The 27,633-nt window shown below is 39.8% G+C and overlaps 1 protein-coding gene, 2 non-coding genes and 2 pseudogenes across 3 annotated transcripts in view; 2 read left to right on the top strand and 3 right to left on the bottom strand.

Annotated features, from left to right (window-relative positions):
* The window catches only part of SLC16A2 (solute carrier family 16 member 2), a 182,082-nt gene that overhangs the window by 41,082 nt on the left and 113,367 nt on the right, over positions 1 to 27,633 (bottom strand). The gene's annotated exons all lie outside the window — the stretch shown is intronic.
* Positions 4,851 to 5,331, top strand: LOC142434701 (N-alpha-acetyltransferase 50 pseudogene; annotated as a pseudogene).
* Positions 13,352 to 18,867, bottom strand: LOC142434700 (F-actin-capping protein subunit alpha-2 pseudogene; annotated as a pseudogene).
* LOC142435403 (small nucleolar RNA SNORA42/SNORA80 family) lies at positions 15,166 to 15,299 on the top strand. Its single transcript, XR_012781465.1, has one exon. It is a non-coding gene; the product is annotated as a small nucleolar RNA SNORA42/SNORA80 family (small nucleolar RNA).
* LOC142435437 (small nucleolar RNA SNORA61) lies at positions 15,815 to 15,937 on the bottom strand. The gene has a single exon (XR_012781494.1). It is a non-coding gene; the product is annotated as a small nucleolar RNA SNORA61 (small nucleolar RNA).

Here is a 27,633-nt window from a genome sequence, read left to right as displayed (position 1 = left end):
CAAGTACCTATAGACACTTAATTTTCGATAAATAACTGAAACACATTAAATGAGCAAGGATAGTCTTTTCAACAAATGGTACTGGAAAAAATGGATCTTCACCTGCAAAAGAATGAAACAAGACCCATAGCTCACACTAGATACCAAAAACAAACTCAAGATGGATAAAAAGCCTATATATAAATCACACAAATATTAAGATCATCAATGAAAAAATAGAGACAAACTTAAGGACCCTAATACAAGGCATAAACACACTACTGAACATAATGAAAAATATTCATACTATAGAAGACAAAATAAAGGCCTAGGACCTACTGAAAATATGACATTGATGCACAACAAAAGATTTCATCAAAAGAGTCAACAGAGATGGGAAACCCACAGATTGGGAAAACCCACAGATTAGGAAAATATATTCAATAGTAATATATCAGATAAAGTGTTAATCTCCAAAATCTATAGAAAACCCAACATCTCAACCAGAAAAACACAAATAATTCAATTAAAATCTGGGCACAGGACATGAATAGACAATTTACCAAAGATGACATACAGGTGGCCAACAATCATAAGAAGAAATGTTCACGATCATCAGCTATAAGAAAATCACAAATGAAAGCAATAATGAGATATCACCTCATACTGGCAATTCGGGCAAAATCCAATAAAACGGAAAATAATAAATGCTGGAGAGGATGTGGAGAAATCAGAACACTTTTACATTGCTCGTGAGACTGTAGCATTGGACAACCATTATGGGCGTCAGTGTGACACTTACTCAAATACAAATAAAAGTGCCACATGATCCAGCAATCTCTTTCCTGGGTCTAAACCCTAAAGTACTTAAAGTATAACATGAAGAGAAAAATGTGCATGTATGATTATTGAAGCAATTTCCACAATAGCAAAAACATGGAAACAACCAAAAACCCCAACTACAGAGGAACTATACACCAGCACCAGTACATTCACAGTAGGGAAATTTATACATCAATAAAAAACCATGATAATAAAAAGAAAAAAAACCATGATAACACTGCAAAACATGGACAAAGTTAGAGAATGTTATGCTTAGCAAATGCAGTCAGTCTTACAAAGATAAATATTTAATATTACTATTGTTAATAAGAAAAAACACTAAATGTAGTTTAAACACCAGGGGTAGTGCAAAAAAATGGAGGGTTCAAAAGGAAAAAATTTTTAATAAATAAATACATAGATTTAAAAAAAATCTCCAGTTTCCTTACCACTCAGATAGAAATATTGGTCTGAGTGGATAAAATAGGAGGAAACATAAATATGAAGCGGATTTACAGTCTTTAATGACGTACAAGTTCATTTCAAACAGGAAAATAAAAGAACATTTGCAATGTCCTTTTTGACAATGACTGTAAAACCAGTTTCTTGATTGCCTCATTCTCACTATAGTATATCATATTATTTTCTGATTCAAAATGGCCAATATAGTCTATTGCAGGTCACTAATGCCTAGAATAACAAGTTTTACGCAAGTTCCATTTGATTTGTGACAACTTTCAATTTTCCTAGATTCATACTTTGCATGTTCCAAGTTCCAATCATTAACAGATTTTTGCAGCTGTTTCTCTTCATCTTGACTCAGCAAATGAAGACCCCAAAGGCTCCACTCCTGCAGGCTTTACCCCACTCACATCACCATGGTTGACCTCACTCTGAGAACACAGCTCCTCCTCAGTCATGGTTCAAGAGTCTGACCCAAGGGGCCTATCTTCTGCACTGTCTCTGATAATGTTCTACTTCCATTCATTAGACCTTCAGTATCTGACAATGTTTTGAAGCTGTGTATAATATTTCCAGTGGCTCCTTCCCCAGAAGTGGGGAGCCAAGTACTTCTTTATGTCCAGTTCTTAGTCTGGAAGTTCTGTTGAATGCCGTTCACGCCGGGTGACTCTGCTGGCCTTTGAAATGCCGGTTACATAGCTTTCAGTATCACAGCAACATACAGCCACCACTGTACAACAAACTCACAACAAGTGGGGGTGGGGGGGAGAATCACCAGTGGAGCACATTTGAGATCCTTCCCTGCCTGAAATGGCAGAGGCAGTAGAGGCTACGCCACAATGAGACCAGAGGTGGAGGCAAGATGATCATGACACAGAGAAAAGGATTAGCACCAAAATCAAGAACCGAGGAAGAGCAATGGGCAGACGTCCTGGACCATGGAGGCAGAGGCCAAGAGACCATGTGCCCGAGAGGCAGAGAACCAGAGAGAGAGAAGGCCTGCCTGCTGGCTGAGGAGAGACAGATGCTATGTGTACCAGTGACTTTATCCTTACGGTTTACTATTCCTGACATGTGATAACCTGAAAACTTTTCTAATAAGCCCCTATAATTGTCAACATTGTCTGTGTGTTCTGTGTGGCCATTACAACAGATTACTGACTTCAGCAGAGTGGTTGAGTGCTGTGGGAGGAATGAATGGTGTCAAAATTGGGTAAAGAAAGTTGGATGGAGTGGGGAGTAGTCATGTGTGACCTCTACTTAGTGGCAATTAACCTTGCTTTCCTCTACTGAAGTCAGAAAAGGTCAAACGGAGTCCTACCCATTTTTGCAGCATGAAAATATGAGGGTAAGTGAAAACGTCTTGCTATAAAAGACTAGAACCCTTTGTTAAACAAAAGCCTCAAACTGGAAACCATTGTTTCTGGAAATACTCTCTATCTAGTTCTACATACTTCTGAAGGTGGGATTATCATCTCTGTAACCCTTCCCTGAAGAATTCTGCTCTTTTCAATATATAGCCAATCAAAATGATAGTTTTGGAAACCTGGAGGGATACAGAAGTGTGACCGGGCGGGGCGGGGGTGGGGTAAGATTTCTAAATAACATTCTCATAGGGCAGCCCTAACTACCCTTGGGGAAACAGCTAGTGCACTGTCATGATCCAAAAGAACCAAACTCACTGCCATCAAGTCAGTGCTGACTCATAGCGACCCTACAAGGCAGAGGAGAACTGCCCCTGTGCGTTTCTGAGAGACTGTGACTGTTTACAGGAACAGAGGTTGGATTTAGATGTTGAACAATTTGGAATTCCAGAGCAGGAGTATAGCTATGTAGTAAAGATGCCTTCAGGTAAATTCGCACCTATCTGTCAAGATCTCAGTCATATTGGAGACGCTGTTGTCATTTCCTGTGCGAAAGATGGAGTGAAATTTTCTGCAAGTGGGGAACTCGGAAATGGAAATATTAAGCTGTCACAAACAAGTAACATTGATAAAGAGGAGGAGGCTGTTACCATAGAGATGAATGAGCCCGTTCAGCTAACTGTTGCACTTAGATACCTGAACTTCTTTACCAAAGTCACTCCACTCTCGTCTACAGTACCACCCAGTATGTCTGCAGATGCGCTGCTAGTTGTAGAATACAAAATGGCTGATATGGGACACTTAAAGTACTATTTGGCTCCCCAGATTGAGGATGAAGAAGGATCTTAGACCCACTTAAAATCCAAAATCCAAGGAAAAAAAAGCTCTTTGAGAACTGCTTCTCAGATGCCAGCATGTACTGAAGTCTATCACCAAGTCTGTACCACCGAGTGCATATGTAGAGAGCGTTTTCTGTAAATACTCTACTTTTTTCACCACTCTTCTAAAATTTGTTGGAAATTATTGAGGTCTAGTCTATTAACCTAGAAATACTACCTTCTCTTGTACTTAGAATTACTCTTACACTTTTTTATAACAAAGGGTCTAAGAATGGTTTTTTCAAATATCAACAAAGAAAGAAAGAAAGCCCGCCTTTCTCCTGCTGACTGGCTGGTGGTTTCGAGCCGCTGACCTTGCTGATCACAGCTCAACAGGTAACCACTACTATGCCACCAGGGCATTGTCATGATAGAAAACAACAACATTCCTCCCTGAAACTTTCCTGTTTGTTTTTCTCACCGATGCAGTTATCAATTTTCTTAAACCTTTGAGGTAGTCTTTTGCCCTTTAGGAAAAATCTACCAAGATTACTACATCGGGATCCAAAAGCAGCCACTAGAAACTTTTGAGGTAACCTCTCTGCCTGCAATTTAACTGGCTCACTTTTTTGATTGACTCCTTTTTAAAAAGCACTCCAATTATACTAAGACAACTGAGAACTTGTACACAGACATCAACACCAATCACAAAATATGTTTAAACAGATTTTATTTGGAATAAACCTGAGTATGTATGAGCAGGATCCATAGTAGCAATACTTTTTGACCCACTTTTATGTCTACTGGCATGATTATCATTATCCTTATGTTATCAGTTGCCAATATTATTATTTGGGGTATATAAATAAATGGGGGCAAAAACGCTAGATCAAATAGTCGTCCTGCGGAACCCTAGTGACATAGTGGTTACCCTTTGGGCTAGGATCTGCAAGGTCAGCAGTTAAAAACCTCATGAGGTGTTCTGCGAGAGAACGACTAGGATTTTTATTCCTGTAAACAGTTACCGTCTCAGAAACTCACAGGGGCAGTTCTAACCTTCCCTATAGGGTCATGATGAATTAACTTGGACTTATTGGCCACTGGTTTGAGTTTACAGAGACATGGAGGGAAGAGCCATATTAAGAATGCTCACTCCATCACAGTTGCACAGAAATTTTTCATGTTAAAGCAGTGGAGAGCAGGAGCCGAGCGCTCCCTGCGCACGTTTGGAAAGGAGCCCTGCTCCCTCCGGAGATACAAGGCCGCTCGGACTCCTGCTGCCTCAGTCACCCATCGAAGCTCCATGCCACAGGCGAGGAGGCCAGCTGGTAGGGTTGAGTGGCCAAGTTCAGAGCGCAGAGAATTCTGGGTGGCAACGGCAGTGGCACTGAGATCGGTGGTAAAGATGGCCTCAAAGGCAGGGAAGAAGAAAGGTAGTTGGATGGGGCTGGGAGATTGACTCCACCCAATCAATATTAAACACTTGAAGAGATTAAACCAGGTCATCTTTCCAGTTAGCTGCAGTGACAAGTTCTACAAGCAGGTGCTGGGGTTGGCTTGCTAGCAAAACTTGTATAGCTCAATGATATAGCAGTTGGTTCAATATGCTGCAGAGTGGCTCCTTCACAGAATCAGTAGAGACTTTCCTTCACGACACTGGCACCTTAAATCATGTCTTTAACATCTGTGAAAAAGGCGGCACCTTTGATAACATCTATCTACATGTCCAGATATACTTCTATAGGGAGTTTGGTTTTTAGATTATTGAGACAAAGAAGAACAAGACAAACAAATAAGAGAATAGAGCCCTAAGATGCTCATATGCTGCAGAAAAACCTGTAAGTTCCTCTGGCCAGAATGCAGATGTCCAAAACATAGACAACTGAACGGATGACAAATGGACTTTCTTGCACTTGCTTGTTGCCAAATAAAGAAAGGCCCGTTGATTCCCCCATCTTTCTTTGAAGACTTTCCCTCCTCCTTATTCTTGTTCCTTTCTCTCTTTTCCTTTCCTCTGTAATACTTAATATTTTTAAGAACTTCAAAAATCATGTTTGCATTGTTTTCCTTCTCTTACTTTTGTGAGATAATTTGAAAGAAGGACAAAGTATAGTAGATCTGTTATGTTTCACAGTTCAGATTATATAGTCCCAAAATTTGGGGTGTTAAATAATTTCAGATTTTTAGCAGATTTTTTAAACTGTCCTGCTTTCATAAAGAAGGGCAGAACCTAAACTTTTTTCTTTTAACTTAAATAAAATGAGTCTCATCTCTGCAAACATGTGAATGACAAAAAGATTTGGTATAATGCTGTTACATTTGTTGTAATCCTAAATTCTTCCTGGGGAAAATGTGAATGATCAATAGTCTTCAACAGTCTTACCGTGTGCTGAGATTAATAGAGAGGAGGGAGATAGTTGATAAGTGAGTATGGAGGGCTCTGATCTTAAGATAGTAAAACTGTGGAAAGAGCACACTGATTGCTTGAGTATTGGTTCTTAAGCAGTTCTAATGTTAGAAGCGATTTAACATAAAGCACCTTTATCATTCATGGGTAAACTTCTGCGGGCTCTTGCCAAGTGAAGAGTGCTTTGAGTTACAGAACGTATCATTTGTTTGGAGAAAAATTCAGCCTTTTCCAAAACTTCCTAGTATCAAAATACAGATCTTCACATGTAAACAAGTTTCTAAGATGACACTCCCTTCATTTCTGTAACCATTTCATTTGGACTTTCTCATCAGTCCTGCAGTTATTGAAAGCAGAAAGGCTACCTCATAGCAATCAAGTACATGCTATTTCAAAGGGGGAGGGAAATAACTAAATTTTGAATTTGAGGATATAGGATCCCTGTCACAGAATTTCTTTTTCCACTTTAATCAGTGGCTTAGCCTAAATTGCAAATGTTTGTAGAGAGTGGATTCTCCTGCATCCATCTTGTATTAAATAGTTGCATCATCCACTTATGAAGGAGAAAGGAGGAGAAAGTAGGAGCTCAGCCCTAGGCCATATGTCCATGAGTCAGACAGTAAATATTGAAATAATGTTCCATGTTGTTTATTTTGCTATAAGATAGAAATTTTTTGTTTGAAATAAGACAATTCTATTAACGGTAAACTCACAGAATGCCTGTCACAATTTTTAGGACAGAGTTTTATTGTGGGGCAAATAGGCAAAAATCATACTGTATGTTTTTGCATTTAGGTTCTAAAACAATCTTCACAGAAATCTATACAATAAATAATTTGTTCCCACTTGCTTTCATTAGGGAAAATAAGTTCTGAAATATTCCCCAAACAAATTACTCTTCCATTGAAAGTCCTCTGAAAGAGAGAACTATTGGGAAATCATGGTGTGTGCTGGTGGAAAAGAAAAGCGTGCTCAGTTTTTTGGGAGGGAATAACTTTTAAAATACTTAAATGGCGAAGTTTACTTGGTGCAACCAAGAATTAAACATGGCAATTTTAACATTGCTGTAATATCTGAAATAAACTTAGGTGATGTGCTGGTTAACAACAACAAGATCAACAACAACAAAACTTTTCATTTTAATTCCAATTGGTCTGTTTTGCTTTTTGCTCTTTGTGTGTTTCATGTCATATCTAAGAACCCACTGTCAAAACCTAAGTTCCAACGCATTACTCTTATTTTTGGTCTAAGAATTTTATCGCTTTGTCTCTTATATTTAAACCATTAATACATTTTGAGCAAATTTTCATAGCTGGTATGAGGTCTGAGTCCAACTTCATTATTTTGCATGTGGATATTTAGTTGTACCAGTACCATTCATTACAGAAAATACAAGGAGGTACCCCCCCCCCCCCCGGTAAAAAAAGGAATTGTGCTGGGCAGAGCGAAGCTGTGGCAGTACATATTTTCCCTGCTAGGTGAGCATCAAGCAACACGCTCTGAGTTAGTGCGCCTGGGAAGATTCTCTCTGGTTACAGTAAATTGTCTTGTAAAAACGGTTTCCCTTGAACCTCGGTTTTTTGTGATGGCCGATTTTTTTTAAATTTTAACAATTTATTAGGGGCTCATACAATTCTTATCACAGTTCATACATATACATGCATCAATTGTATAAAGCACATCTGTACAGTCCCTGCCCTAATCATTTGTGATGGCCGATTTAAGAGAATAGCATGCAGCTTTGAAATTTTGTTTCCTGCTCGGGAAGAATGCTGCAGAAACTGTTGTGATGTTGAACACAACTTACAAGGGCAGCGCTATGGGAAAAACTCAAGTGTCCGAGGGCTTTTCTCATTTCAAACCAAAGGTGAAATGTTGACTGATGACAAACCTTGTTCTGGATGTCCATCAACTTCGCAAATGGACAAAAATGTTGACCTGTAGTGCATTTGGAGTTTGTTCCACCAGGTCAGACTTTCTATTTAGAGGCTTTGAAAAGATTGCTTAACAATGTGGGACCAAAAAAGGCCTGATTTGTGGCAGTTGGGGGACCAGTTTTGCCACCACAACAATGCACCTGCTCACGCAGCCATCTTAGTGGGCCAGTTTTTGGCATGAAGCAGCATGTCTCTTCTGGCAGTTACATAATCTGGTGTCAACTTGTGAAGGGGTGGAGTCTTGTCTGTCCATCAGGTTGCAGCTTGAGGACCTCATTTGGAGGTGCCACGGAGATAATTAGCTCAATGCGGGCCAGATATACACAGACTCTCTGCTTGTATTCCTGATGACAAGACACATGGAGCTACGCTAGGGCCCTGGAACTGAAGGAGCCACATGGAGACACATGCAAGCTCTGAGATGCTTACACTGCCAGTGGATCCACAAGACTTTCCACCCACTGGCCTGAGATGTTCCTGCATTTGACATCAGTGTTTCATGAGTCTGAAGAGGAACTTATACATTGGGATCGAACATATGGGCTAATTGGACTTATGGTCCTGATCTGGACTGGGCTGGGATGTTTTCTCAATATTCAATTGCTCTTGTAAACAAAGCTCTTTCTTTTTTAAAATCATTTTATTGGGGCTCGTACAACATTTATCACAATCCATACATCCATCCATTTTGTCAAGCACATTTGTACATATGTTGCCATCATCATTCTCAAAACATTTGCCTTCTACTTCAGCCCTTGGTATCAGCTCCTCATTTTTAATCCCCTCCCTTCCTGCTCCCCCCTCCCCCATGATCCCTTGAGAATTTATAAATTATTATTATTTTGTCATATCTTACACCATCTGACGTCTCCCTTCACCCACTTCTCTGCTGTCCATCACTCAGGGAGGAGGTTATATGTAGATTCTTGTAATCTGTTCTACCTTTCTCCCTCACCTTCGGTCCACCCTCCAGGTATTGCCATTCTCACCAGTGGTCCTGAGGGGTTCATCTGTCCTGGATTCCCTGTGTTTCCAGTTCCTATCTGTGCCAGCGTACATCCTCCAGTTCAGCCAGATTTTTAAGGTAGAATTGGGATCATGATAGCGAGGTGGAGGAATCTTTCAAGAACTAGAGGAAAATTGTACGTTCCATCATTGCTACACTGCACCCTGACTGGCTCCTCTCCTGCCCGCAGCCCTTCTGTAGGAGGATGTCCAATTTCCCACAGATGGGCCTGGGTCACCACTCCGCACTCCCCATCATTCACAATGCTGTGATTTTTTTTTTGGGTGTTTGATGCCTGATACCTGATCCCTTCGACCCCTTGTGATCTCACAGGCTGGTGTGCTTATTCCATGTGGGTTTTGTTGTTTCTCAGTTAGATAGCCCCTTGTTTATCTTCCAGTCTATAGGACCCCAGATTCTATATCTTTTGATAGCCAAGCACCATCAGCTTTCTTCACCCGCATTTGCTTATGCGCCCACTTTGTCTTCAGCGATCGTGTTGGGGTCGACTGGTGTGCTTCTTCCATGTGGGTTTTGTAGTTTCTAAGCTAGATGGCCACTTGTTTATCTTCAGGCCTTTAAGGCTTCAGATGCTATATCTTTTGGTAGCCAGGGACCATCAGTTTTCTTCACCACATTTGCTTGTGCACTCATTGTCTTCAACAATCGTGTCAGGAAGGTGAGCATCTCCGACCGTCGAATTGTTAGAACAAAGTGTTCTTGTGTTGAGGGAGTACTTGAGCAGGGGCCCACTGTCCATCTGTTTTCTTAATACTAAACCTATAAATATATGTACATAGATCTATTTCCCCCTTGTCATATGTAAATATATTTACATCTACATATGTCTGTATTTAGATCTCTATGACTACCTTTGGCCTCCTAGTTCTTTCCTCTATTTCTTTGTACTTTCCTCTTGTCCCACTATCATGTTCAGCCTTCATTTGGGTTTTTGGAATTCCTCTCAGTTACATTGTCCTTGATCCAGCCCTGCCAGACCTCTTACACATTCCTTGCCACTGATTTTGGATCACTTGTTCTGTTGTCTTTGGGTCTGTTAACACCCACTTCCTTTCCCCCGCCTCCCCTTCTTCCATGTCCCCCCGGAACTGTCATCCCATTGTTCTCTCTTCTGGCTTGTTTATCCCATCTATCCATTCCAGGTAGACATGCTATGTACCATCACAAGACTGAGTACAATGAAGCAACAATAGAAAGAAAAACGATAGCTACAACAACACAAAAAAAACAATAAATAGTTCAGGGTCTATTGGTTGTCCTTCACGAGTGCTTTCCAGTCGAGTCTGATGGGGTGCCATGCCCTGGCCCCACATCTATCCCTAGGGACTTCATTGCTCTGCTCCCCCCACTGCTTTGCTGCATGCCCCCAGAGGCTGGCTTTGGTGTAGTGGGCTAAGGGTGGTGAGTTTTTTTTTTCCTAATCCATGATAATGGAATGCCTTTTCCATTGATATAGCCTTTCCTTAATTTCTTTCAGGTATGTTTTAACGTATTTACTTATTTTTAAAATAGTTTCACTGACAAAATTAGCATATCATACAATTCAATACTTTAATCATATTAAGAAGAGTTGTTCATTCATCACCATGATGAACTTTTTTGAAAAAATAAGCATTCTCATTTAATTCCAGGATCTCAAAACAGCATTAGACCTTGACCCTGTTTTTAAAAGTTCAGTTAAACACTAAACTTGCTAAATAACACTCTCATAAGGTTTGAACACAATTGTTATGCACAATGTTTTTGCTCTAATCTCAGTCTTACATACATAGGAGAAGTGGGGGGAAAGGTAGAATACTTCTTTGGCAGCATATATGACTAAATCCATCAGCCACCTTCAACTAGAACGTGCATTATTGATCCCATTAAAAATACCTGGGCTACCAGGGATGATATTCCTGCTCAGAGCAGCCAATGCAAAGAGAGGACCATAGGGCCGGCCCCACCACAAGACACAATGTCCTTCACTGAACCGTAGCACTACAGGGTACAACATTGGAAACATTGTGCGGGAATTGGACCTGATCTGGCCGCAGCACACTGGGGTGAAACACTAAGGGTGTGCACCAGAGCAGCAAGAGGAGCAAAGCAATGAAGTCCCCAAGGAATACCAAAAATAGACTTTGGGGCCAGGACGTGGCACCCCATCAGACTCGACTGGAAAACATAAAGGTCAATAAACAGACCTAGAACTATTTATAGGCTTTTCTTTTTTGTTGTTGGGTTTTTGTGTTTGTTGTTTATTTTGCTTTTGTGCTTATTATCTAGATAGGGTAGGTGGGATAAACAATCCGGAGGAGAAAGCAAAGGGACCGATGGTTCTGGGGGAACAAGGGAGAGGGGGAGGTAGGAGAAAGGAATAGGGGTGCCAACAAACCCAGAGACAAGGGAACAACAAGTGATCAAAAATCACTGGCAAGGAGGGTGTAGGATGCCTGATGGGCTTGATCACGTGCAATGTAACCAAGAGGAATTACTGAAACTCGAATGAAGGTCAAATATGATAGTGGGACAAGAGGAAAGTAAAAGGAAATAGAGGAAAGAACTAGGAGGCATATGATATTTATAGAGGTCTAAATACAGTCATGTACATATATAAATATATTTATTTATAATGATAGGGAAATAGACCTATGTACATATATTTATAGGTTTAGGATTAAGGCAGCAGAAGGATATTTGGGCTTCTACTGAAGTACTCACTCTACACAAGAACATTTTTTTTCTAATAACTTGGCATTCTGTGATGCTTACCTTCCCGACACAATTGCTGAAAACAAATTGGGTGCATAAGCAAATATGGTGAAGAAAGCTGATAGTGCTCAGCTATCAAAAGATATAGCACCTGGGGTCTTAAAGCCTTGAATGTAAACAAGCTGCCATATAGCTGAGAAGCAACCAAGCCCACATGGAAGAAGCCCACCAGCCTGTGTGATCATAAGATGTCGTTGGGATAAGGTATCTGGCATCGAAGACCCAGAACAAAAAATTATATCACTGTGAATGAAGGGGAGGGTGGAGTGGAGACCCAAAGGTCATATGTAGACAATTGAACATCCCCTCACAGAAGGGTCACAAGAGATGCGCCAGTCAAGGGGCACTATGCACTGCTGAAACATACAACTTTCCTCTAGTTCTTTAATGCTTCCTCTCCCCCACTATCATGACCCTATTTCTACCTTACAAATCTGGCTAGACAAGAGCATATATACTAGTACAGTTAAGAGTTTGCAATTCAGGGAATCCAGGACAGATGTCCTCAGGACCAATAATGAGAGTAGCGATACCAAGAGGGGAAGGGGGTGGGGGGGGGACGCAAAAGGCGAATGGATCACAATGAACTACATATAACCCCCTCCCAGGGGGACAAAGAACAGAAAAGTGAGTGAAGAGAGACAGGGTTTGGTGTAAGACATGAAAAAAATGATAAATTCTCAAGGGTTCCTGAGGGAGAGAGGGTGGGTTGGAGAGGGGAAAATGAGCTGATACCAAGGGCTCAAGTAGAAAGAAAATATTTTGAAAATGATAGTAGCAACATTTGTACAAACGTACTACACAGAATCGATGGATTTATAGACTGTGATGAAAGCTGTAAGAGCCCCCAATAAAATAATTTTTTAAAAAACTGGGCTAATATCAAAATTTATCCACTTCATAAGCCAAAAGACAATGATTTTAGCATGACAGTGAGTAAAATGTTTTGAAATACTTGAAAAATGTTTAACCATAAACTACAGAAATCATCTCTTCGTTTGAAAGGTCTAACCAAAAGTAAATGGCATTGAAATGAAACTGATTTTCAATCCTCTCTGAACAAAAGAAGTAAAAAATAATGGTTGATTACGTAAGCTTTGCACTCTAACCAGGCTAATTAATTACAGTAATTTAAAATCAGATAGGAGCTGGAGGCACAGGGAATCCAGGGCAGATGTCAAGACCAGCGGTGTGAGTGGCGATACTGGGAGGGTAGAAGGAGAGTAGGTTGGAAAGAGGGAACCGATTAAAAGGATCTACATGTGACCTCCTCCCTGGGGGATGGACAACAGAAAAGGTGGTGAAGGGAGACGTCGGACAGTGCAAAATATGACAAAATAATAATTTATAAATTATCAAGGGCTCATAAGGGAGGGGAGAGTGCGGAGGGAGGGGAAAAAAAGAGGACCTGATGACAAGGGCTTAAGTGGAGAGCAAATGCTTTGAAAATGATGAGGGCAATGAATGTACAGATGTGCTTTACATAATTGATGTATGGATTGTGATAAGAGTTGTATAAGCCCCTAATAAAACGTTTTTAAAAAAGAATGATGAGGGCAATGAATGTACAAATGTGGTTTACACAACTGATACATATATATATATATATATATATATATATATATATATATATATATATATATATATATATATAGTGATAAAAGTTGTATGAGCCCTTAATAAAATGATTAAGAAAAATAAAAGGTGATTTAAGCACTTAATAAATAAATAAAAGGAAATCGCCCAACTAGCAATTTCAAATGCTTTTGCAGTAATCTTTTTCATATACACAAAAATGATCCATTCATGCAATGTTCATCATACGCATGCGGCATCTCTTTGCCAATCTTGTAGCTCAAACTTGTTCCAATCGATCTTGGTGAGGAGTGTAACTGGCAACTGTTGATGTAAGATTTTAAAAGTTGTGTCCGACATTGTCTGGTAATTCTTACTGCCCTCTGTTGTCAATGTGATATTCATTTTCTGCAGCTTCTACAATCTTGATAAATTATTTTGCTGTCCACACTTCATTAGACATTGTTAAGGAGTCTCGTATGTCTTTAGGACTCATTGGCTGAACATTGCTACTTCGTAATAACGAACCTGAATTTTCAAGATAAAAACCATTTGAGCGGTTGAAGGAGTGATTATAAACTTCCACTCTGACCGCCAATGACCATTCCGAAAGTTTTTTTGCTTGGAATTGATGGCTTTGTATGCATTTTTTATTGTTTGCTTGTCTTTTGTTACCATATAAAGTGAAGACCCCATATGGGTAATGTTCTTTCACATACAATCTCAGAGAGGTCTCTAGTGAAGTTCTCCAGGATTCCACTGCATTTTCTGCTTTATAAGGTCTTGGAACATTGGCTTCCTTTCTTGGGTGATCAAATTTGAAAAAAGATTCTGTTTGGGGAATCCAAAACCTTTCCATTTCCCAAGTCACCATGTTCTGTTATTACTACCTGATCTTCATAACTGTCCATTTTCACTGGAGTAAACTGGTCCAAGTTATGCAGTGTAAGTGTGTAGGTTGATCTTTCCTTGAGAAGATTATCATTGTTAAGCATTAATCAAGCAGCATTAAACACCACTTCAAATTCTCCTAGAGGGACAGGAATGATGAATTTTGCTGCTATACACACCTTCTCCTCATTGGATAACTACTCCTCCAGATCCGCAATCTTTCCTCTGGTGAGACATTGCAGTGGCAGCGGCTACCTGGCGTACCGCCTTCTGAACGATCCTCTGCACCCCTCACAGTGAACTTTGGAACATTTTTCCTTATATCCATTGCTGTTGACCCCTAATTCTCCCCCGCCCACCTTACCTTGTGTGCCCCCAGGTTATTATTAATCCAGTTGCTGTCTTTACAGATCCACCCACCCTAACTTCCCTATAGAGCAAAAACAAACCCAGAAAAATGATCAAATAAAACAGAGAAAAACCTCAATAGAAAAAATCATAAAATATTTAAAAACCAAAGTAAATTCAAAATGGGTCAAAAGGGATATCTAATGAAAAGGTGTTACATTTCAGCCTATCTACAACTGCTAAAATCCGCTTTACCATGGTCTTTGTCTGATATTAAGGCTATTCATATTCCTAGACTATGATTAGTGGGGATTTACCAGAGACTCAATCCACTTCAGGAAGCTGCAAGTGAATTTTGGGGTTCCATTCTCATCTATAAAGTTCTGTAAACTGGGTGGTTAGAATTTAGGCTCTGGTACCATTCCCTCCTCTGGGTTTGGATTTTATTATTTACAATCATTGGCTCACACAGGCTGGCTGGTGTGCTTCTTTTGTGTGAATTTAGCTGACTCCTTACTTAGGTGGCTGCTTGTTTTGCGGCAAGCCTTTAAGAAGCCAGTTCCTGCGTTAGTTTTGTTTTGGTTTTTTTTGGTGGGGGTGGGGGGGGTTCTGATAGCTGGACACCATCTTATTTCTTCACCACACTTTGCTCTAGCACCCATATCTTCAGTGCTCAACTCATGTAGGTGAGTACCGAGAAGGACCATGTCACAAGAACAAATTGTCCTTTCACTAGGGCTATAATCAAGTTGCATTTAGGAGCTCAAAATTCGAGTTACGTGCATGGGTTGGGATTTATGGCAGGCTCATCCCCAGGGGCCTCTCATAGTGTCTTATGCCAGAGTGAACTGTAGCTCCAAACTATTGCCTGGCCTTGCCTCATGGGCTTCAGGCACTGAAACAGTTTGCACAGTGAAAAGAAAAGAAAATGAATAAAACAGCTAGGTAACCATGTGACTTCTACATTGTAATTTTTAGTGCGCCAAGGTCGATCATCTCTGCTCTCTTTTATATGCTTATATATTTGTTTCACAGTGATAAAAATTAAGTGGTCAAAGGAAAAGGTAAATATAAAATATATGGAATATTAATGGAAGGATATCTTCTCAAGCAAACTAAGTAACACATATACATAAACTTTACATATTTTTAAGAAAAAAACCCATTCATATATCTATGGTTTATATATGTCTGTGGCTCACTTTAGAGATATCATTTTCATTATATTGGATTACATCATAAATCATCCTCATGTTTTCCAGGTAAATGTTAGAGTGTACAGTGTACCTGCATTTCATTTACCTGGATATTTTATTATTATTGTCATTATTATTTTGATAGTTTGCTATTGTAAATGCTGTTGTCATTTAAAAAAATTACTATTGCAATATATATACCAAAATATTTGTCATTTCCACATATTTTCTCTTTTTTGTCATTTTTAAACTAGCTGTGTCACAAAATAATTTTCAGTCCATTTCAGTTTTCCTCTTCCTCCTTTTATAGTCACTCAGACCAGTGTTGAGGTCTGATGGGTAAGCAATCTGGAGGATTTTTAAGACTGTGACCTCCCTCTCTAATTAATTAATTAATTGACTGATTTTTAGCACATTTCCCCCTATAACACATACAAAGAAAAAACATACTATATATATATATATATATATATATATATATATATATATATATATATATATATATATATATATATATATATAATTGCACAGCCCATCTAATCAAAAGTGATATCCTATTGAACCCCCATAAATGCATTTCTATTTTGTTCTTTTTTAAAATTTGTTCACCCTCCTCCTTTGTTACCTTCCTGTCCCTTCCCTGCCCCATCCTTGGTCTTGTTGTCTTTAAAGTCACCCTTTGCTGTGAAAAAGTCTTTTATTTTTTCCTTTATAATAATGGGTGTCATTAAGCATTTACTATGAGATTGACTAACTTTGCTGAGCATAATGTCCTCCAATTTTGTCCATGTCATGAGGTGTTTGACAGAATCATTCTTTTTCAAGGATGTGTGATATTCCATTGTGTACATGTACCAGAGTTTGTTTATGGATTCTTCTACATGGAGGCAACATTTTCCCGTGGACATTTAGACTGTTTCTACCTTTTGGCTATGGTGAATAATGTGAACATTAATGTACAGCTATCTGTTTGTATTCCTACTTTCAAGTCTTTGGGGCATAAACTTAGGAGCAAGATTCCTAGGTTGTGTGGTACTTACATGTTTAACTTTTTTTAAAAAGATAATTTTATTGGGAGCTCTTGCTGCTCTTACAACAATCCATACATCAATTGCACCAAGCATATTTGTACATATGTTGCCATCAATATTTTCTAAACATTTACTTTCTACTTGAGCTCTTGGAATCAGCTCCTCTTTTTCCCCCCTCCCCACTCCCATCCTCATGACCCCTTGATAAATTATTATTATTTTCATTTCTTAAACCAACTGCTGTCTCCCTTCCCCATGGTTTCTGTTGTTTGTTCACCTTGGGGTGGTGGTGGTGGTTATATGTCAATCATTGTGATCGGTTCCCCCTTCCTTCCCTCCTCTACCCCCCTTATACCTACCCTTCTGGTATCACTCCTCACATTTCTGTTCCTGAGGGGTTTATATAACCTGAATTCTGTGTGACATGAGCTCTTACCTGTACCAGTGTACAGGTTCTGGTCTAGCCTGAAGTGGAAGGCAGGACTTGAGTCATGATAGTAGGGGGTGAGGAAGCCTCAAGGAACCAGAAGGATATTGTGTGTTTCATCGGTGCTATACTACACCCTGGCTGACTCGTCCCTTCCTTGTGACCCTTCTGTGAAGGGATGTCCCATTGTATAACAAATAGCTTTTGGGTCTCTGCTCGGACACCCCTTGTTCTCAACAATATGTTTTTTTGTGCTTCTTCATTTGTTTTGGGTCTTCTGATGCCTGTTTCCTGATCCCATCAACACCGCATCTCACAGGCTGGTATGCTTCTTCCATGTGGGCTTGTTGCTTCTAACCTAGATGGCCGCTTATTTAACTTCAAGCCTTTAAGACCCCAGGTGTTATATCTTTTGATAGCCGGGCACCATCAGCTCTCTTCACTGCATTTGCTTGTGCCCCCATTTTGTCTTCAGTTCTGTGATGGGAGGGTGAGTATCAGAGAATGCCAACTTGTTAGAACAAAGTGTTCTTGTGTTGAGGCAGGGCTTGAGCCACTATCTCAGTGCATTGCCATATAAATACATGTACATATGCCAATGCTTCTATTTTATGAATATATTTACATGTATACACACCTATGTTTATATCTCTATCCATAGCTTTGCTCCCTAGATCTTTCCTGTTTCCTTTTACTTTCCTCCTGTCCCACCATCACACTCACCCTTCTTCTGCCTCTTAGTAATTCCTCTTAGATTACTGTTGCTCTAACACCCCCATATATGCTTAACTTTTTGAGGTATTGCCAAACTTCTCCATATTGGCTGCAGCATTTTACAATCTCATGGGAAATAATGAAGGTTCCAACTTCTCAACATACTTGGTAACTTTTTTGTTTTCCATTTTTCTGATCACAGCCATCTCAGTGGGGGTTAAATGGCGTTTCATTAAGATTTTTATTTTCATTTCCCTGGCATAGTGGGTTACAAGTTGGATTGCTAACCACAAGGCTGGCAATTTGAAACAACCAGGTGCTCCTTAGGGGAAATATGAGGTTTTTTTACTCCTGTAAAGAGTTACAGTCTCAGAAACCCACAGGGGCAGTTGCTTTTTTTTTTTTAACGATAAATCATTCTTTTGAGGGCTCTTACAACTCATAACAATCCATACATCAATTGTATCAAGCACATTTGTACATATGTTTCCATCATCGTTTCCAAACATTTTTTTCAACTTGAGCCCTTGGTATCAGCTCCTCTTTTTTCCCCTCCCTCCCTTGCCCTGCAACCCTTGTGAGCCCTTGATAATTTATAAATTATTTGTATTTTCATACTTTACACCATCAGCTGTCTCCCTTCACCAACATTTCTGTTATTAGTCCCCCCAAAGGGTGGGTGGTTTGTATGTCCATCATTGGGACCATTTTCCCCTTCTCATCCTTTATCCCTGACCTTCCCCCTACCCTCATGGTATTGCTACTCCCATTATTGGTCGTGAGGGGTTTATCTGTCCTGGATTCTTTGTGTCAAGAGCACTTATGTGTACCAGTGTACATGTTCTGGTCTAGCCATATGTGTAAGATAGAACTGGGATCCTTCTAGTTGGTGGGAGAGGAAGCATTAAAGAACTAGAGGAATGTTGTGTGTTTCATTGGTGCTATGCTGCACCCTGGCTGGCTCATCTCTTCCTTGTGATCTTTCTGTGAGGGATGTCCAATTGTTTACACGTGGGCTTTGGGTCTCCATTCCATACATACCCTTCGTTCACATCTAAATGGCTGTTTGTTTTGGGTCTTCTGATGCCTGATACCTTGTCCCATCGAAACCTCATCATCACACTGGTTGGCTTGCTGCTTTCATGTGGGTTTTATTGCTTCCCTGCTAGATGTCCACTTATTCAACTTCAAGCCTTTAAGACCCTAGTAGCTAGATCTTGTAATACACGGGCATCATCAGTTTTCTCCACCACATTAGATTATGTACCCATTTTGTCTTTAGCAATCATGTCAGAAAGGTGAGCATCACAGAATGTTGAGGGAGGACTTGAGTAGAGACCCAATGTCTGTCTGCTACTTTAATATTTAACCTATAAATTTATGTACATAGACCAATATCTCTAGTTACATATTTGTATTTTATATATTGATACATGTAATATATCTATCACATATGTACATGCCTATGCTTATACCTCTATAAATGTCTTTTGCCTCCTAGTTCTTTCCTCTATGTACTTTTACTTTCTTCCTTTCCCACTATCACATTTGACCTTCATTTTGCTTTCTGTACTTCCTCTCAACTACATTGCATTTGATCAAATCCCACCAGGCATTCTATGCCTTCCAGGCCATCTATTTTAGATCTCTTGTTGTTCCCTTGTCCCTGAGTGTCTTGCTTCCCCCTTCATTTTCCCCCACTTCTTCTTCTCCCCTATCTCCCTGGAACCATTGATCCCGTTGTTTTCTCCTCAGGATTGTTTATCCTGTCTATCTATATAGATAGACATGACACAGGGGCAGTTCTATTCTGTCTTTATACGGTCACTCTGATTTGGAATCAACTTGATGGCAGCGAGTTTTTTTGTTTTTAATGACAAATAATCCGCTCATTTGAAAATTTGTTATACTGTAGTGGCTTGCCTGTTGCTGTGATGTTGGAAACTTATTAATAACAGTGAAACATAGTCTGACATATTGTTGGAAGATAGCCACTTAGGCTAGAAGGCACTCAGATATGCCTGGGGAGACTTCTGGCTAGATGGTGAACTAGGCAGACATGCTACATAGACCTTTTAATGAAAGTCATGAGACACCTAATGAAACATACAAATGAGCATCTTGGAATGCTGAGCTTCAGAGGAAAGGATAGAGAAGTGGATTAAATATCAACTAGGCGAAACTGTGAAAGAGGATAGAAAAGGGTGAATTATAAGCTAGCCTGATAAGGTGTGGTCATCTTGAACTTTTTGTAAGGCGCATTCCATCCAGACAGCTGCCTGGCAACAATGGTGGCTGGCAATAAGAACTGTGGGATCCTCCCTTGTTCCCCACAACCTATTGGTGACCAGAAGTGTGGCCAGCCCTAACTCTCATCCACTCAGTGGCCTGTAACATATTCCCCTCCTGTGCAGCCTCTAAACTGCCTGAAGCAGGAGCTCTGCTCTCTTGGACTGGGGGCCGGATGCACCACACCCATGTTTTCTGGCACATGAATTCTCACTCAAAAGACTAGCAGAACACACAGTCCATGATCCTTCGTATTCCCTGTATGATAGGGAACACCTTCCATAACCAGAAGTTCTGTCCTCAGCTTCCTTCTGGCCTGAAAGAATTATTTTCTGACCCCAGTCACCATCTGAGTTGCCTCAAACTGTTTCTAACATAGGTGCCCTGATCCAGGCAACATAGAGACCAGCAGGGACTCTATCTAGAACCAGTGTCTCACCCCCTTCCACATGACCCTGCTGCTGCTCAACTGTCCAAGTGTGCTAGCGTATACCAGGTGACTTGTCCCACAACTATTTTCTCTTTTCTTTAATTTTCCCTTTTTTTTCCTTCCCTTGTTTTTTAATCCTTTCTGTGTCACTGTTTTCCCTTTTCTTTCTGTCTGCTTCTCATTTCTTTTATCCATTCCATTTTCTTTTTCTTAGTTTTCTTTAAAATTCTTTCCTCTTTTCCTTTATTTCCCCCCTTCCTTAGTTTTACTAATTGTATTTTCCTTTCAGTTTGTTTTTACTTACCTTTGCTGTTTTCATCAACATAAATGGAGATTATATACTTGAACATTTCGAGATGAAATGCACAGAAATCAAATTCACTACATCTATGGAGAAGCTCAATGCCATCAGTCGAAACAAAGCCACAGGGCAACTATGTAATGGACCATAAATCACTGATATGCAAATTCAGGTTGAAGTCGAAGTAAATTAAAACAAGTCCATGAGTGTCAAAATACTAACTTGAGTATATTCCACCTGGATTGAGACCAGCTCAAGAATATATTCAGTATATTAAACAATAATGATAGAAGACCCCCCAAAAATAATAATAACGATAGAAAAACAGATGAGTTTTGGATGGCGTCAAGTATATCATACATGAAGAAAGCAAAGGTCACCAAAAATATAGGAAAGAAAGAAAATACCAAAGTGGATACCAGAAGTCTCTGAAACTTGCTCTTACTTGCTAAAGCAAATGGAAATATAATAAAGAAAAAAACTTAACAGAAATTTTCAAATGGCAGCTCAAGAATACAAAATAAAGCATTAAAATTAAATGCATATGTTATTATACCTGAGGGTCTGTCTAAATAAGATAGGCTGGATGAACAATCTGGAGGAGAAAGCAATGGGACTGATGGTTATGGGGGGCCATGGAAGAGGGGGAGGTGGGGGAAAGCAAGTGGTGTTAACAAACCCAAGGGAACAACAAGTGATCCAAATCAGTGATAAGGAGGGTGTAGGAGGCCTGGGAGGGCAGGATCAAGGGTAATGTAACCGAGAGGAATTAATGAAACCCAAATGAGTACTTAGCATGATAATGGGACAAGAGGAAAGTAAAAGGAAATAGAGGAAAGAACTAGGAGGCAAAGGGCATTTATAGAGGTCTAAATAAAGGCAGGTACATATGTAAACATATTTATATATGAGGACGGGGAAATAGATATATGTGCACATATTTATAGGTTTAGTATTGAGGTAGCAGATGGACATTGGGCATCCACTGAAGTAGTCTCTCAATGCAAGAACACTTTGTTCTGTTAAACTGGCATTCCATAATGCTCACCTTGTCTATATGATCGCTGAAGACAAATGGGTACATAAGAAAATGTGGTGAAAAAAGTTGATGGTGGCCAGCTATCAAAAGATATAGCCTCTGGGGTCTTAAAGGCTTGAAGGCAAACAAGTGGCCATTTCACTAAGAAGCAACAAAGCCCACATGGAAGAAGCACACCAGCCTGTGTGATCAAGAGGTGTCAAAGGGATCAGGTATCAGGCATCAAAGAACAAAAACTCAAATCATCGTGAATGAGGGGGAGTACAGACTGGGGACCTAAGACCCATCTGTAGGCAACTGGACATCCCCTTACAGAAGGGTCGTGGGGAGGAGACGAGCCAGTCAGGGTGCAGTGTAGCAATGATGAAACATACAACTTTCCTCTAGTTCCTGAATGCTTCTTTCTCCTCACTATCATGATCCCAATTCTACCTTGCAAGTCTGGCTAGTCCAGAGGATGTACACTGGTACAGATAGGAACTGGGACACAGGGAATCCAGGACACATGATCCCTTCAGGACCAGTGCTGAGAGTGGCTGAGAGAGTGGAGGGAGGGTGGGGTGGACAAGGATCTACATATAACTTCCTCCCTGGGGGTGGACAACAGAACAATGGGTGAAGCGAGACATCGAACAGTGTAAAATATGACAAATAATAATAATTCATAAATTATCAATGGTTCATGAGGGAGGGGAGAGCAGGGAGGGAAGGGGAAAAATGAGGAGCTGATACCAAGGTCTCAAGTCGAAAGTAAATGTTTTGAGAATGATGATGGCAACAAATATACAAATGTGCTTGATACAATGGATGTATGTATGGATTGTGATAAGAGTTGTACGAACCCCCAAATAAAATGATTTTTTAAATGAAATACACAAAGATTTGAAATTAGAAAATGAAAAAGAATACATTCAGCATATCTCAAGTTGAAAGTATTGAAGAACAAATTCAAGCCTCAAATTGAAATGTTGAAGGATTCTATGGGAGAAAATATTGAAAGATTTGGGAAGCATCAAAAGAAAATGGAAGGAATATTCTCACTGTGCCAAAAGAATTGGTTGACATTCCATCATATCAGGAGGTAGCATATGATCAAGAACCAATGTTATGGAAGGGAGAAGTTCAAGCTGCACTGAAGACAGTGGCAAAAAACAAGGCTACAGGAATTAATGAATGGAAAAGTTTAATATAAACAAACTGGTGTAGTCCTGGAAGCACTCATTCATCTATGCCAAGAAATTTGCAAGACAGTTATCTGGCCAACTTACTTGAAGTGATCTATTCCAAAGAAAAGTGGCCCAATAGATTGTGAAACTTTTCAAACAATATCGCATGGAAGAACAATTTTACTGAAAGTAACAAATGTTACAGCTGTACATCAACATGAAGCTGCCAGAAATTCAAGCAGGATTCAGTAAAGGATGGGGCATGAGGATGTCAGATGGAACTCAACCAAAAGAAGAGGATATCAGAAAGATGTTTACTTGTGTTTTATTGACTATGCCAAGGTATTTGACTGTGTGGATCATAACAAGCTATGGAAGATATTGCGAAGAATGAGAATTGCAGAACAATTCATTGTGTTCATGCAGAACCTGTACATAGACCAAGAATTGTCGTTCAAAGAGAACAAGGGGGTACTGAATGGTTTAAAATCAGGAAAGGTGTGACACAAGATTGTATCCTTTCACTCTACTGATTAAATCTGTATGCTGAAAAAAATACTACAAGAAATTGGAATGACTGAAGAAAACGAAGCATCATATACAGAGGACGATTCATTAACAACCTGCAATGTGCATATGACACAACCTCACATGCTGAGAAAGTGAAGAGGATTTGAAGCACTTATTGATGACGATCAAATAATACAGCTTTCAATGTGGATTACATTTCAAAGTAAAGAAATAAATAAAAATCCTTACAACCTGACCAACAGACATCATGATAAATGGATAAAAGATTAAAGTTGTCAAGGATTTCATTTGACTTCTATTCACAATCAACACTCATGGAAGCGACACTCAAGAATTCAAACAAGATATTGCATTGGACAATCTGCTTCAGAAGACCTCTTGTTGAAGTGTTGAAGAACAAGGATGCCACTTTGAGGACTGAGGAGGGCCTGATCCAACCAAACACCACAACCAATCTCGCTCCCATCAAGTCAATGCCAACTCATAGGAACCCTATAGAACAGGGTAGAACTGCCTCCTATGAGTTTCCAAGACTGTAACTCTTTGCAGGAGTAGAAAGCTCCTTCTTTCTCCCAAGGAGGAGCTGGTGGTTTCAAGCTTCTGACCTTGCAGTTAGCAGCCCAACACGTAACCAGATTCCAGCCTCTTTACATTCTGACTAGCATTTGTTGTTTTCTGTTGTTCTGAACTTTGCTTATAACTCTGCGGTGAGATGGTATGTTAGTGCCGATTTGATTTGCATCTCTCTGTTGGCTAATGTGCATAGCATTTCTTTCTGTATTTCTTGGTCGCTAACCTTGAAGTTAGCAGCCCAGCTGGTAACTCATTATGCCACCAGGGCTCTGTAGCAGCCAATAGAAAGATACAAATCAAAAGCACAATGAGACACCACCTCATTCCTATTAGAATGCCAGTGATTGACAAAACAGGAAACCACAGGTGTCGCAACGTTTTGGTGAAACTGGAATCGGCATCCATTGCTGGTGGGGAATTTAAAATGACATAATCAGTACGGAAAACAGATTGGTCATTCCTTAAAAAGGTAAATATGGAGCTACCAAATCACCTAGAAATTGTAATTCTAGGTGTATACTAATAAAGTATTAAAGTAGAAAAAATTAAGTAGTAAAAATTAAAATTCAAGTAAAGACATGACTGAAAACAGAAAACTGTCACTAATATTCATTGCAGCATTATTGCAATAGCCAATGGGTAGGAACAAGTAAATGTTCATCAACAGATGACTCAATAAAGAAATTGTGATATATGCAAACAGCATACTACTCAACCATAAAGATAAATGAAGTCTTGTGCATACTATAACATAGACAGAAAATAAAAACGTCAAGATGAATGAAAATTACAGACACACACACACACAAAGCCCCCAAAATAAATACTCTGATATCACTTATATGAAATAAGCAAACATACAAAAAGCAAAAATTAGCAGTGATTACCAGCGGTGGGAAAGACAGGAAACATTTTTGCTTTGGGGACATTGAGTTTATGTTGGTGGTGGGATTATTTTGAAAATTATAGTGAGAATAGCTGCACAACTTAAAGAATGTTCTCAAAATTAATGTCGCTGTATTGTACATATATAAATTGTTCAAGTAGCATTTATCTTGTTATGTGTATTTCCACCACCATTTTAAACAACAGTTATTTTCCTATTTATTAAAAGAGCTATACATTTTCAAAACAACACAAAAAATTGGAAAACAGAAATTTTAAAAATCCACGATTTCCGTCACTTGGAAATAAGAATTTTTATGACTCAATGGCAATGAGTTGTTCTTGTTTGTTTGTTTTTAAGTGAGGCATTCCTTGGAAATACCTCACTAAAAATAATCTTTTAAAAGGCTGAAAGAAGAGGAACTAATACCAAGGGCTCAAGTAGAAAAATTATTTTAGAAATAGTGATGGCAACAGATGTATAAGTGTGCTTAATACCATTGAATGATGGATTATTATAAGATTTGTAAAAGGTCCCCCAGTAAAATTATTTTTTAAAAAGGTATTCCTCCATATTTTTATACATAATATTGCAGAATAATGATGAATCTGTGAAACACCTCACAACATGATGACCCTGGAAGATGTTATACTGAGCAAAATTCATCAATCACAAAAGGACAAATACTGTATAAGACTACTATTACAAAAAGTCAAGAAAAGATTTTCACATTAAAAGCAACATTCTTTGATGATTACCAGACATGGGAGGTGGAGGGCGGAATGAGGGGAAGTCATGGGCTAAAGGGGAGATAAGTGTCAATTTAGGCAAAAGGGAAGGCAATACACAATAAGGAGGAGGTTAGGGGGGGGAAATGAGGGAGGCAGAAGACAGTGGGAGGTTTGCAAGAGTTAAAGACAACGAAGGCATTACAATACTGCCAACAGTGTGGATCTAACAGTAGATGCTTGAATAGACACACTGGCTGAACAGGCGTGAGAGGGAGAGTGGGAATATAACCACATATATAGGTGACATCGGTGATATTTGTATATATTTACTATTGCTGCAAATATATCAATAAGTGTGGTTGAGAATACAGGCCACAAAGTTATGAAAACTTTTTTAGACATCACCAAACACTTCGAGAGAACAAGTTGCTGGGACTGAGGACTCTGGATCATTGTTTCTGAGCACACCAACATTAATTGGCATTACATAGTTCACAAAGACAAAATACATTCCAATTTGGTGAATTTTCAGCCTGGGGCTAAAAGCTCATGAGGAGCCATGTGTGGAAGTTACATAATCTGGTGTCAATTTGGAATTTTGGAGGATTAAGAGTGAACGGGTGAAGTCCAGTCTGTCAATCAAATCATAGACAGTGAGGCCTCTGTGTGGGCATGGTCTTCTCCTGAGAATTCTGGGAACTCTTGTTTTTCTCCCTTGGAGGTGGAAGACAGTTCTCTCTCTCTCTCTCTCTCTCTCTCTCTCTCTCTCTCTCTCTCTCTCTCTTTCTCTGCTCACTCACTCACTCCCTTGGAGATTCTCTACTGACAATTCTCACTCGCTTGGAGACGCTCTACTGACAAGACGCGTAACACTATGCTGATAGACCCCATGCCCTGGGAACTGACGATGCCAAGTGGAAACCCCTGCCAGCTCTGAGATGCTTACAACGCCACTAGATCCAATGACTTTCTTCTACCATTGGCCCGTGATAGTCCTGCATGTGTTTCGTGAGTCTGAAGAGGACTTTATAGATTAGTGTCGGACATATGGTCTAATATCAGACTTATGGGCTTGGACTGGACTGGGTTGGGATGCTTTCTTAATGTACAATTGCCCTTTATATAAAACTCCATCTTATACACATATGAGTCTCCTTGGGTTGTTTTTTGTTCTAGTCTACCCAGACTAACACGCCATGTAAGGAGAAATTTTGATCTCACCTTTTCCAGAGGAAAGAAGAATGACAAAAATCAAAACACAGAAGGAAACAACCCTCTAGACTAATGAAACATGCAAACATCAGTCTCCATAACTCTGAGACCCGAAGAACCTGATGGTGCCCAGCTACTACTACCACTGTTTGGAAAAGGATCACATTAGAAGGTCCTGATTAGAGTGAGACAAAAATGTGGAACAGAATTGAAAATCAGACTTACAAGTCAAATACAGACTGGTAGGATACTGCCTCCCACTCAAAACGTTGACCCTTATACTTCAGGTCTGAAACAGAACTCACTTCTGTGTTAGAACCCCACTATGAGAAATGATGCCAATCAGTGACTAAGGGTGATACAGGGGACTGCACTGGAGACACAGTGTGGAAATTGCACTTGACCTGATCCCACCACACCGAGGCAAAGCACTGGGGGAGTGCAGCGGAACAGCAAGGGAATGGAGTGGCAAGGTCCCCAGGGAATGCTGAAAGTGGACTTTGGGGCCAGGGCGTGGTGCCCCAACAGACTGAACTGGAAAACGCTCCTAAGGGCCAGCAAATGATCCCTGGACTAACTACAAGCTTTTCTCTTGTGAAGTGTTTTGTCTTGTTCTTTGTCAGTGGTTTGTTTTTGTTGTTTTGTTGTCTGGTTGCATACTGTTGCTTTGTTTTCCTCTGTCTTGTTTTCATGCATGCTAGTGTCTCCACAGATCTGTCTGAA

This window comes from Tenrec ecaudatus, chromosome X (genome assembly GCF_050624435.1).
Source record: "Tenrec ecaudatus isolate mTenEca1 chromosome X, mTenEca1.hap1, whole genome shotgun sequence".
Classification (NCBI taxonomy): domain Eukaryota; kingdom Metazoa; phylum Chordata; class Mammalia; order Afrosoricida; family Tenrecidae; genus Tenrec; species Tenrec ecaudatus.
Note: the sequence above shows the minus strand (reverse complement) of the source record. Positions and strands in the feature narration are given on the sequence as shown.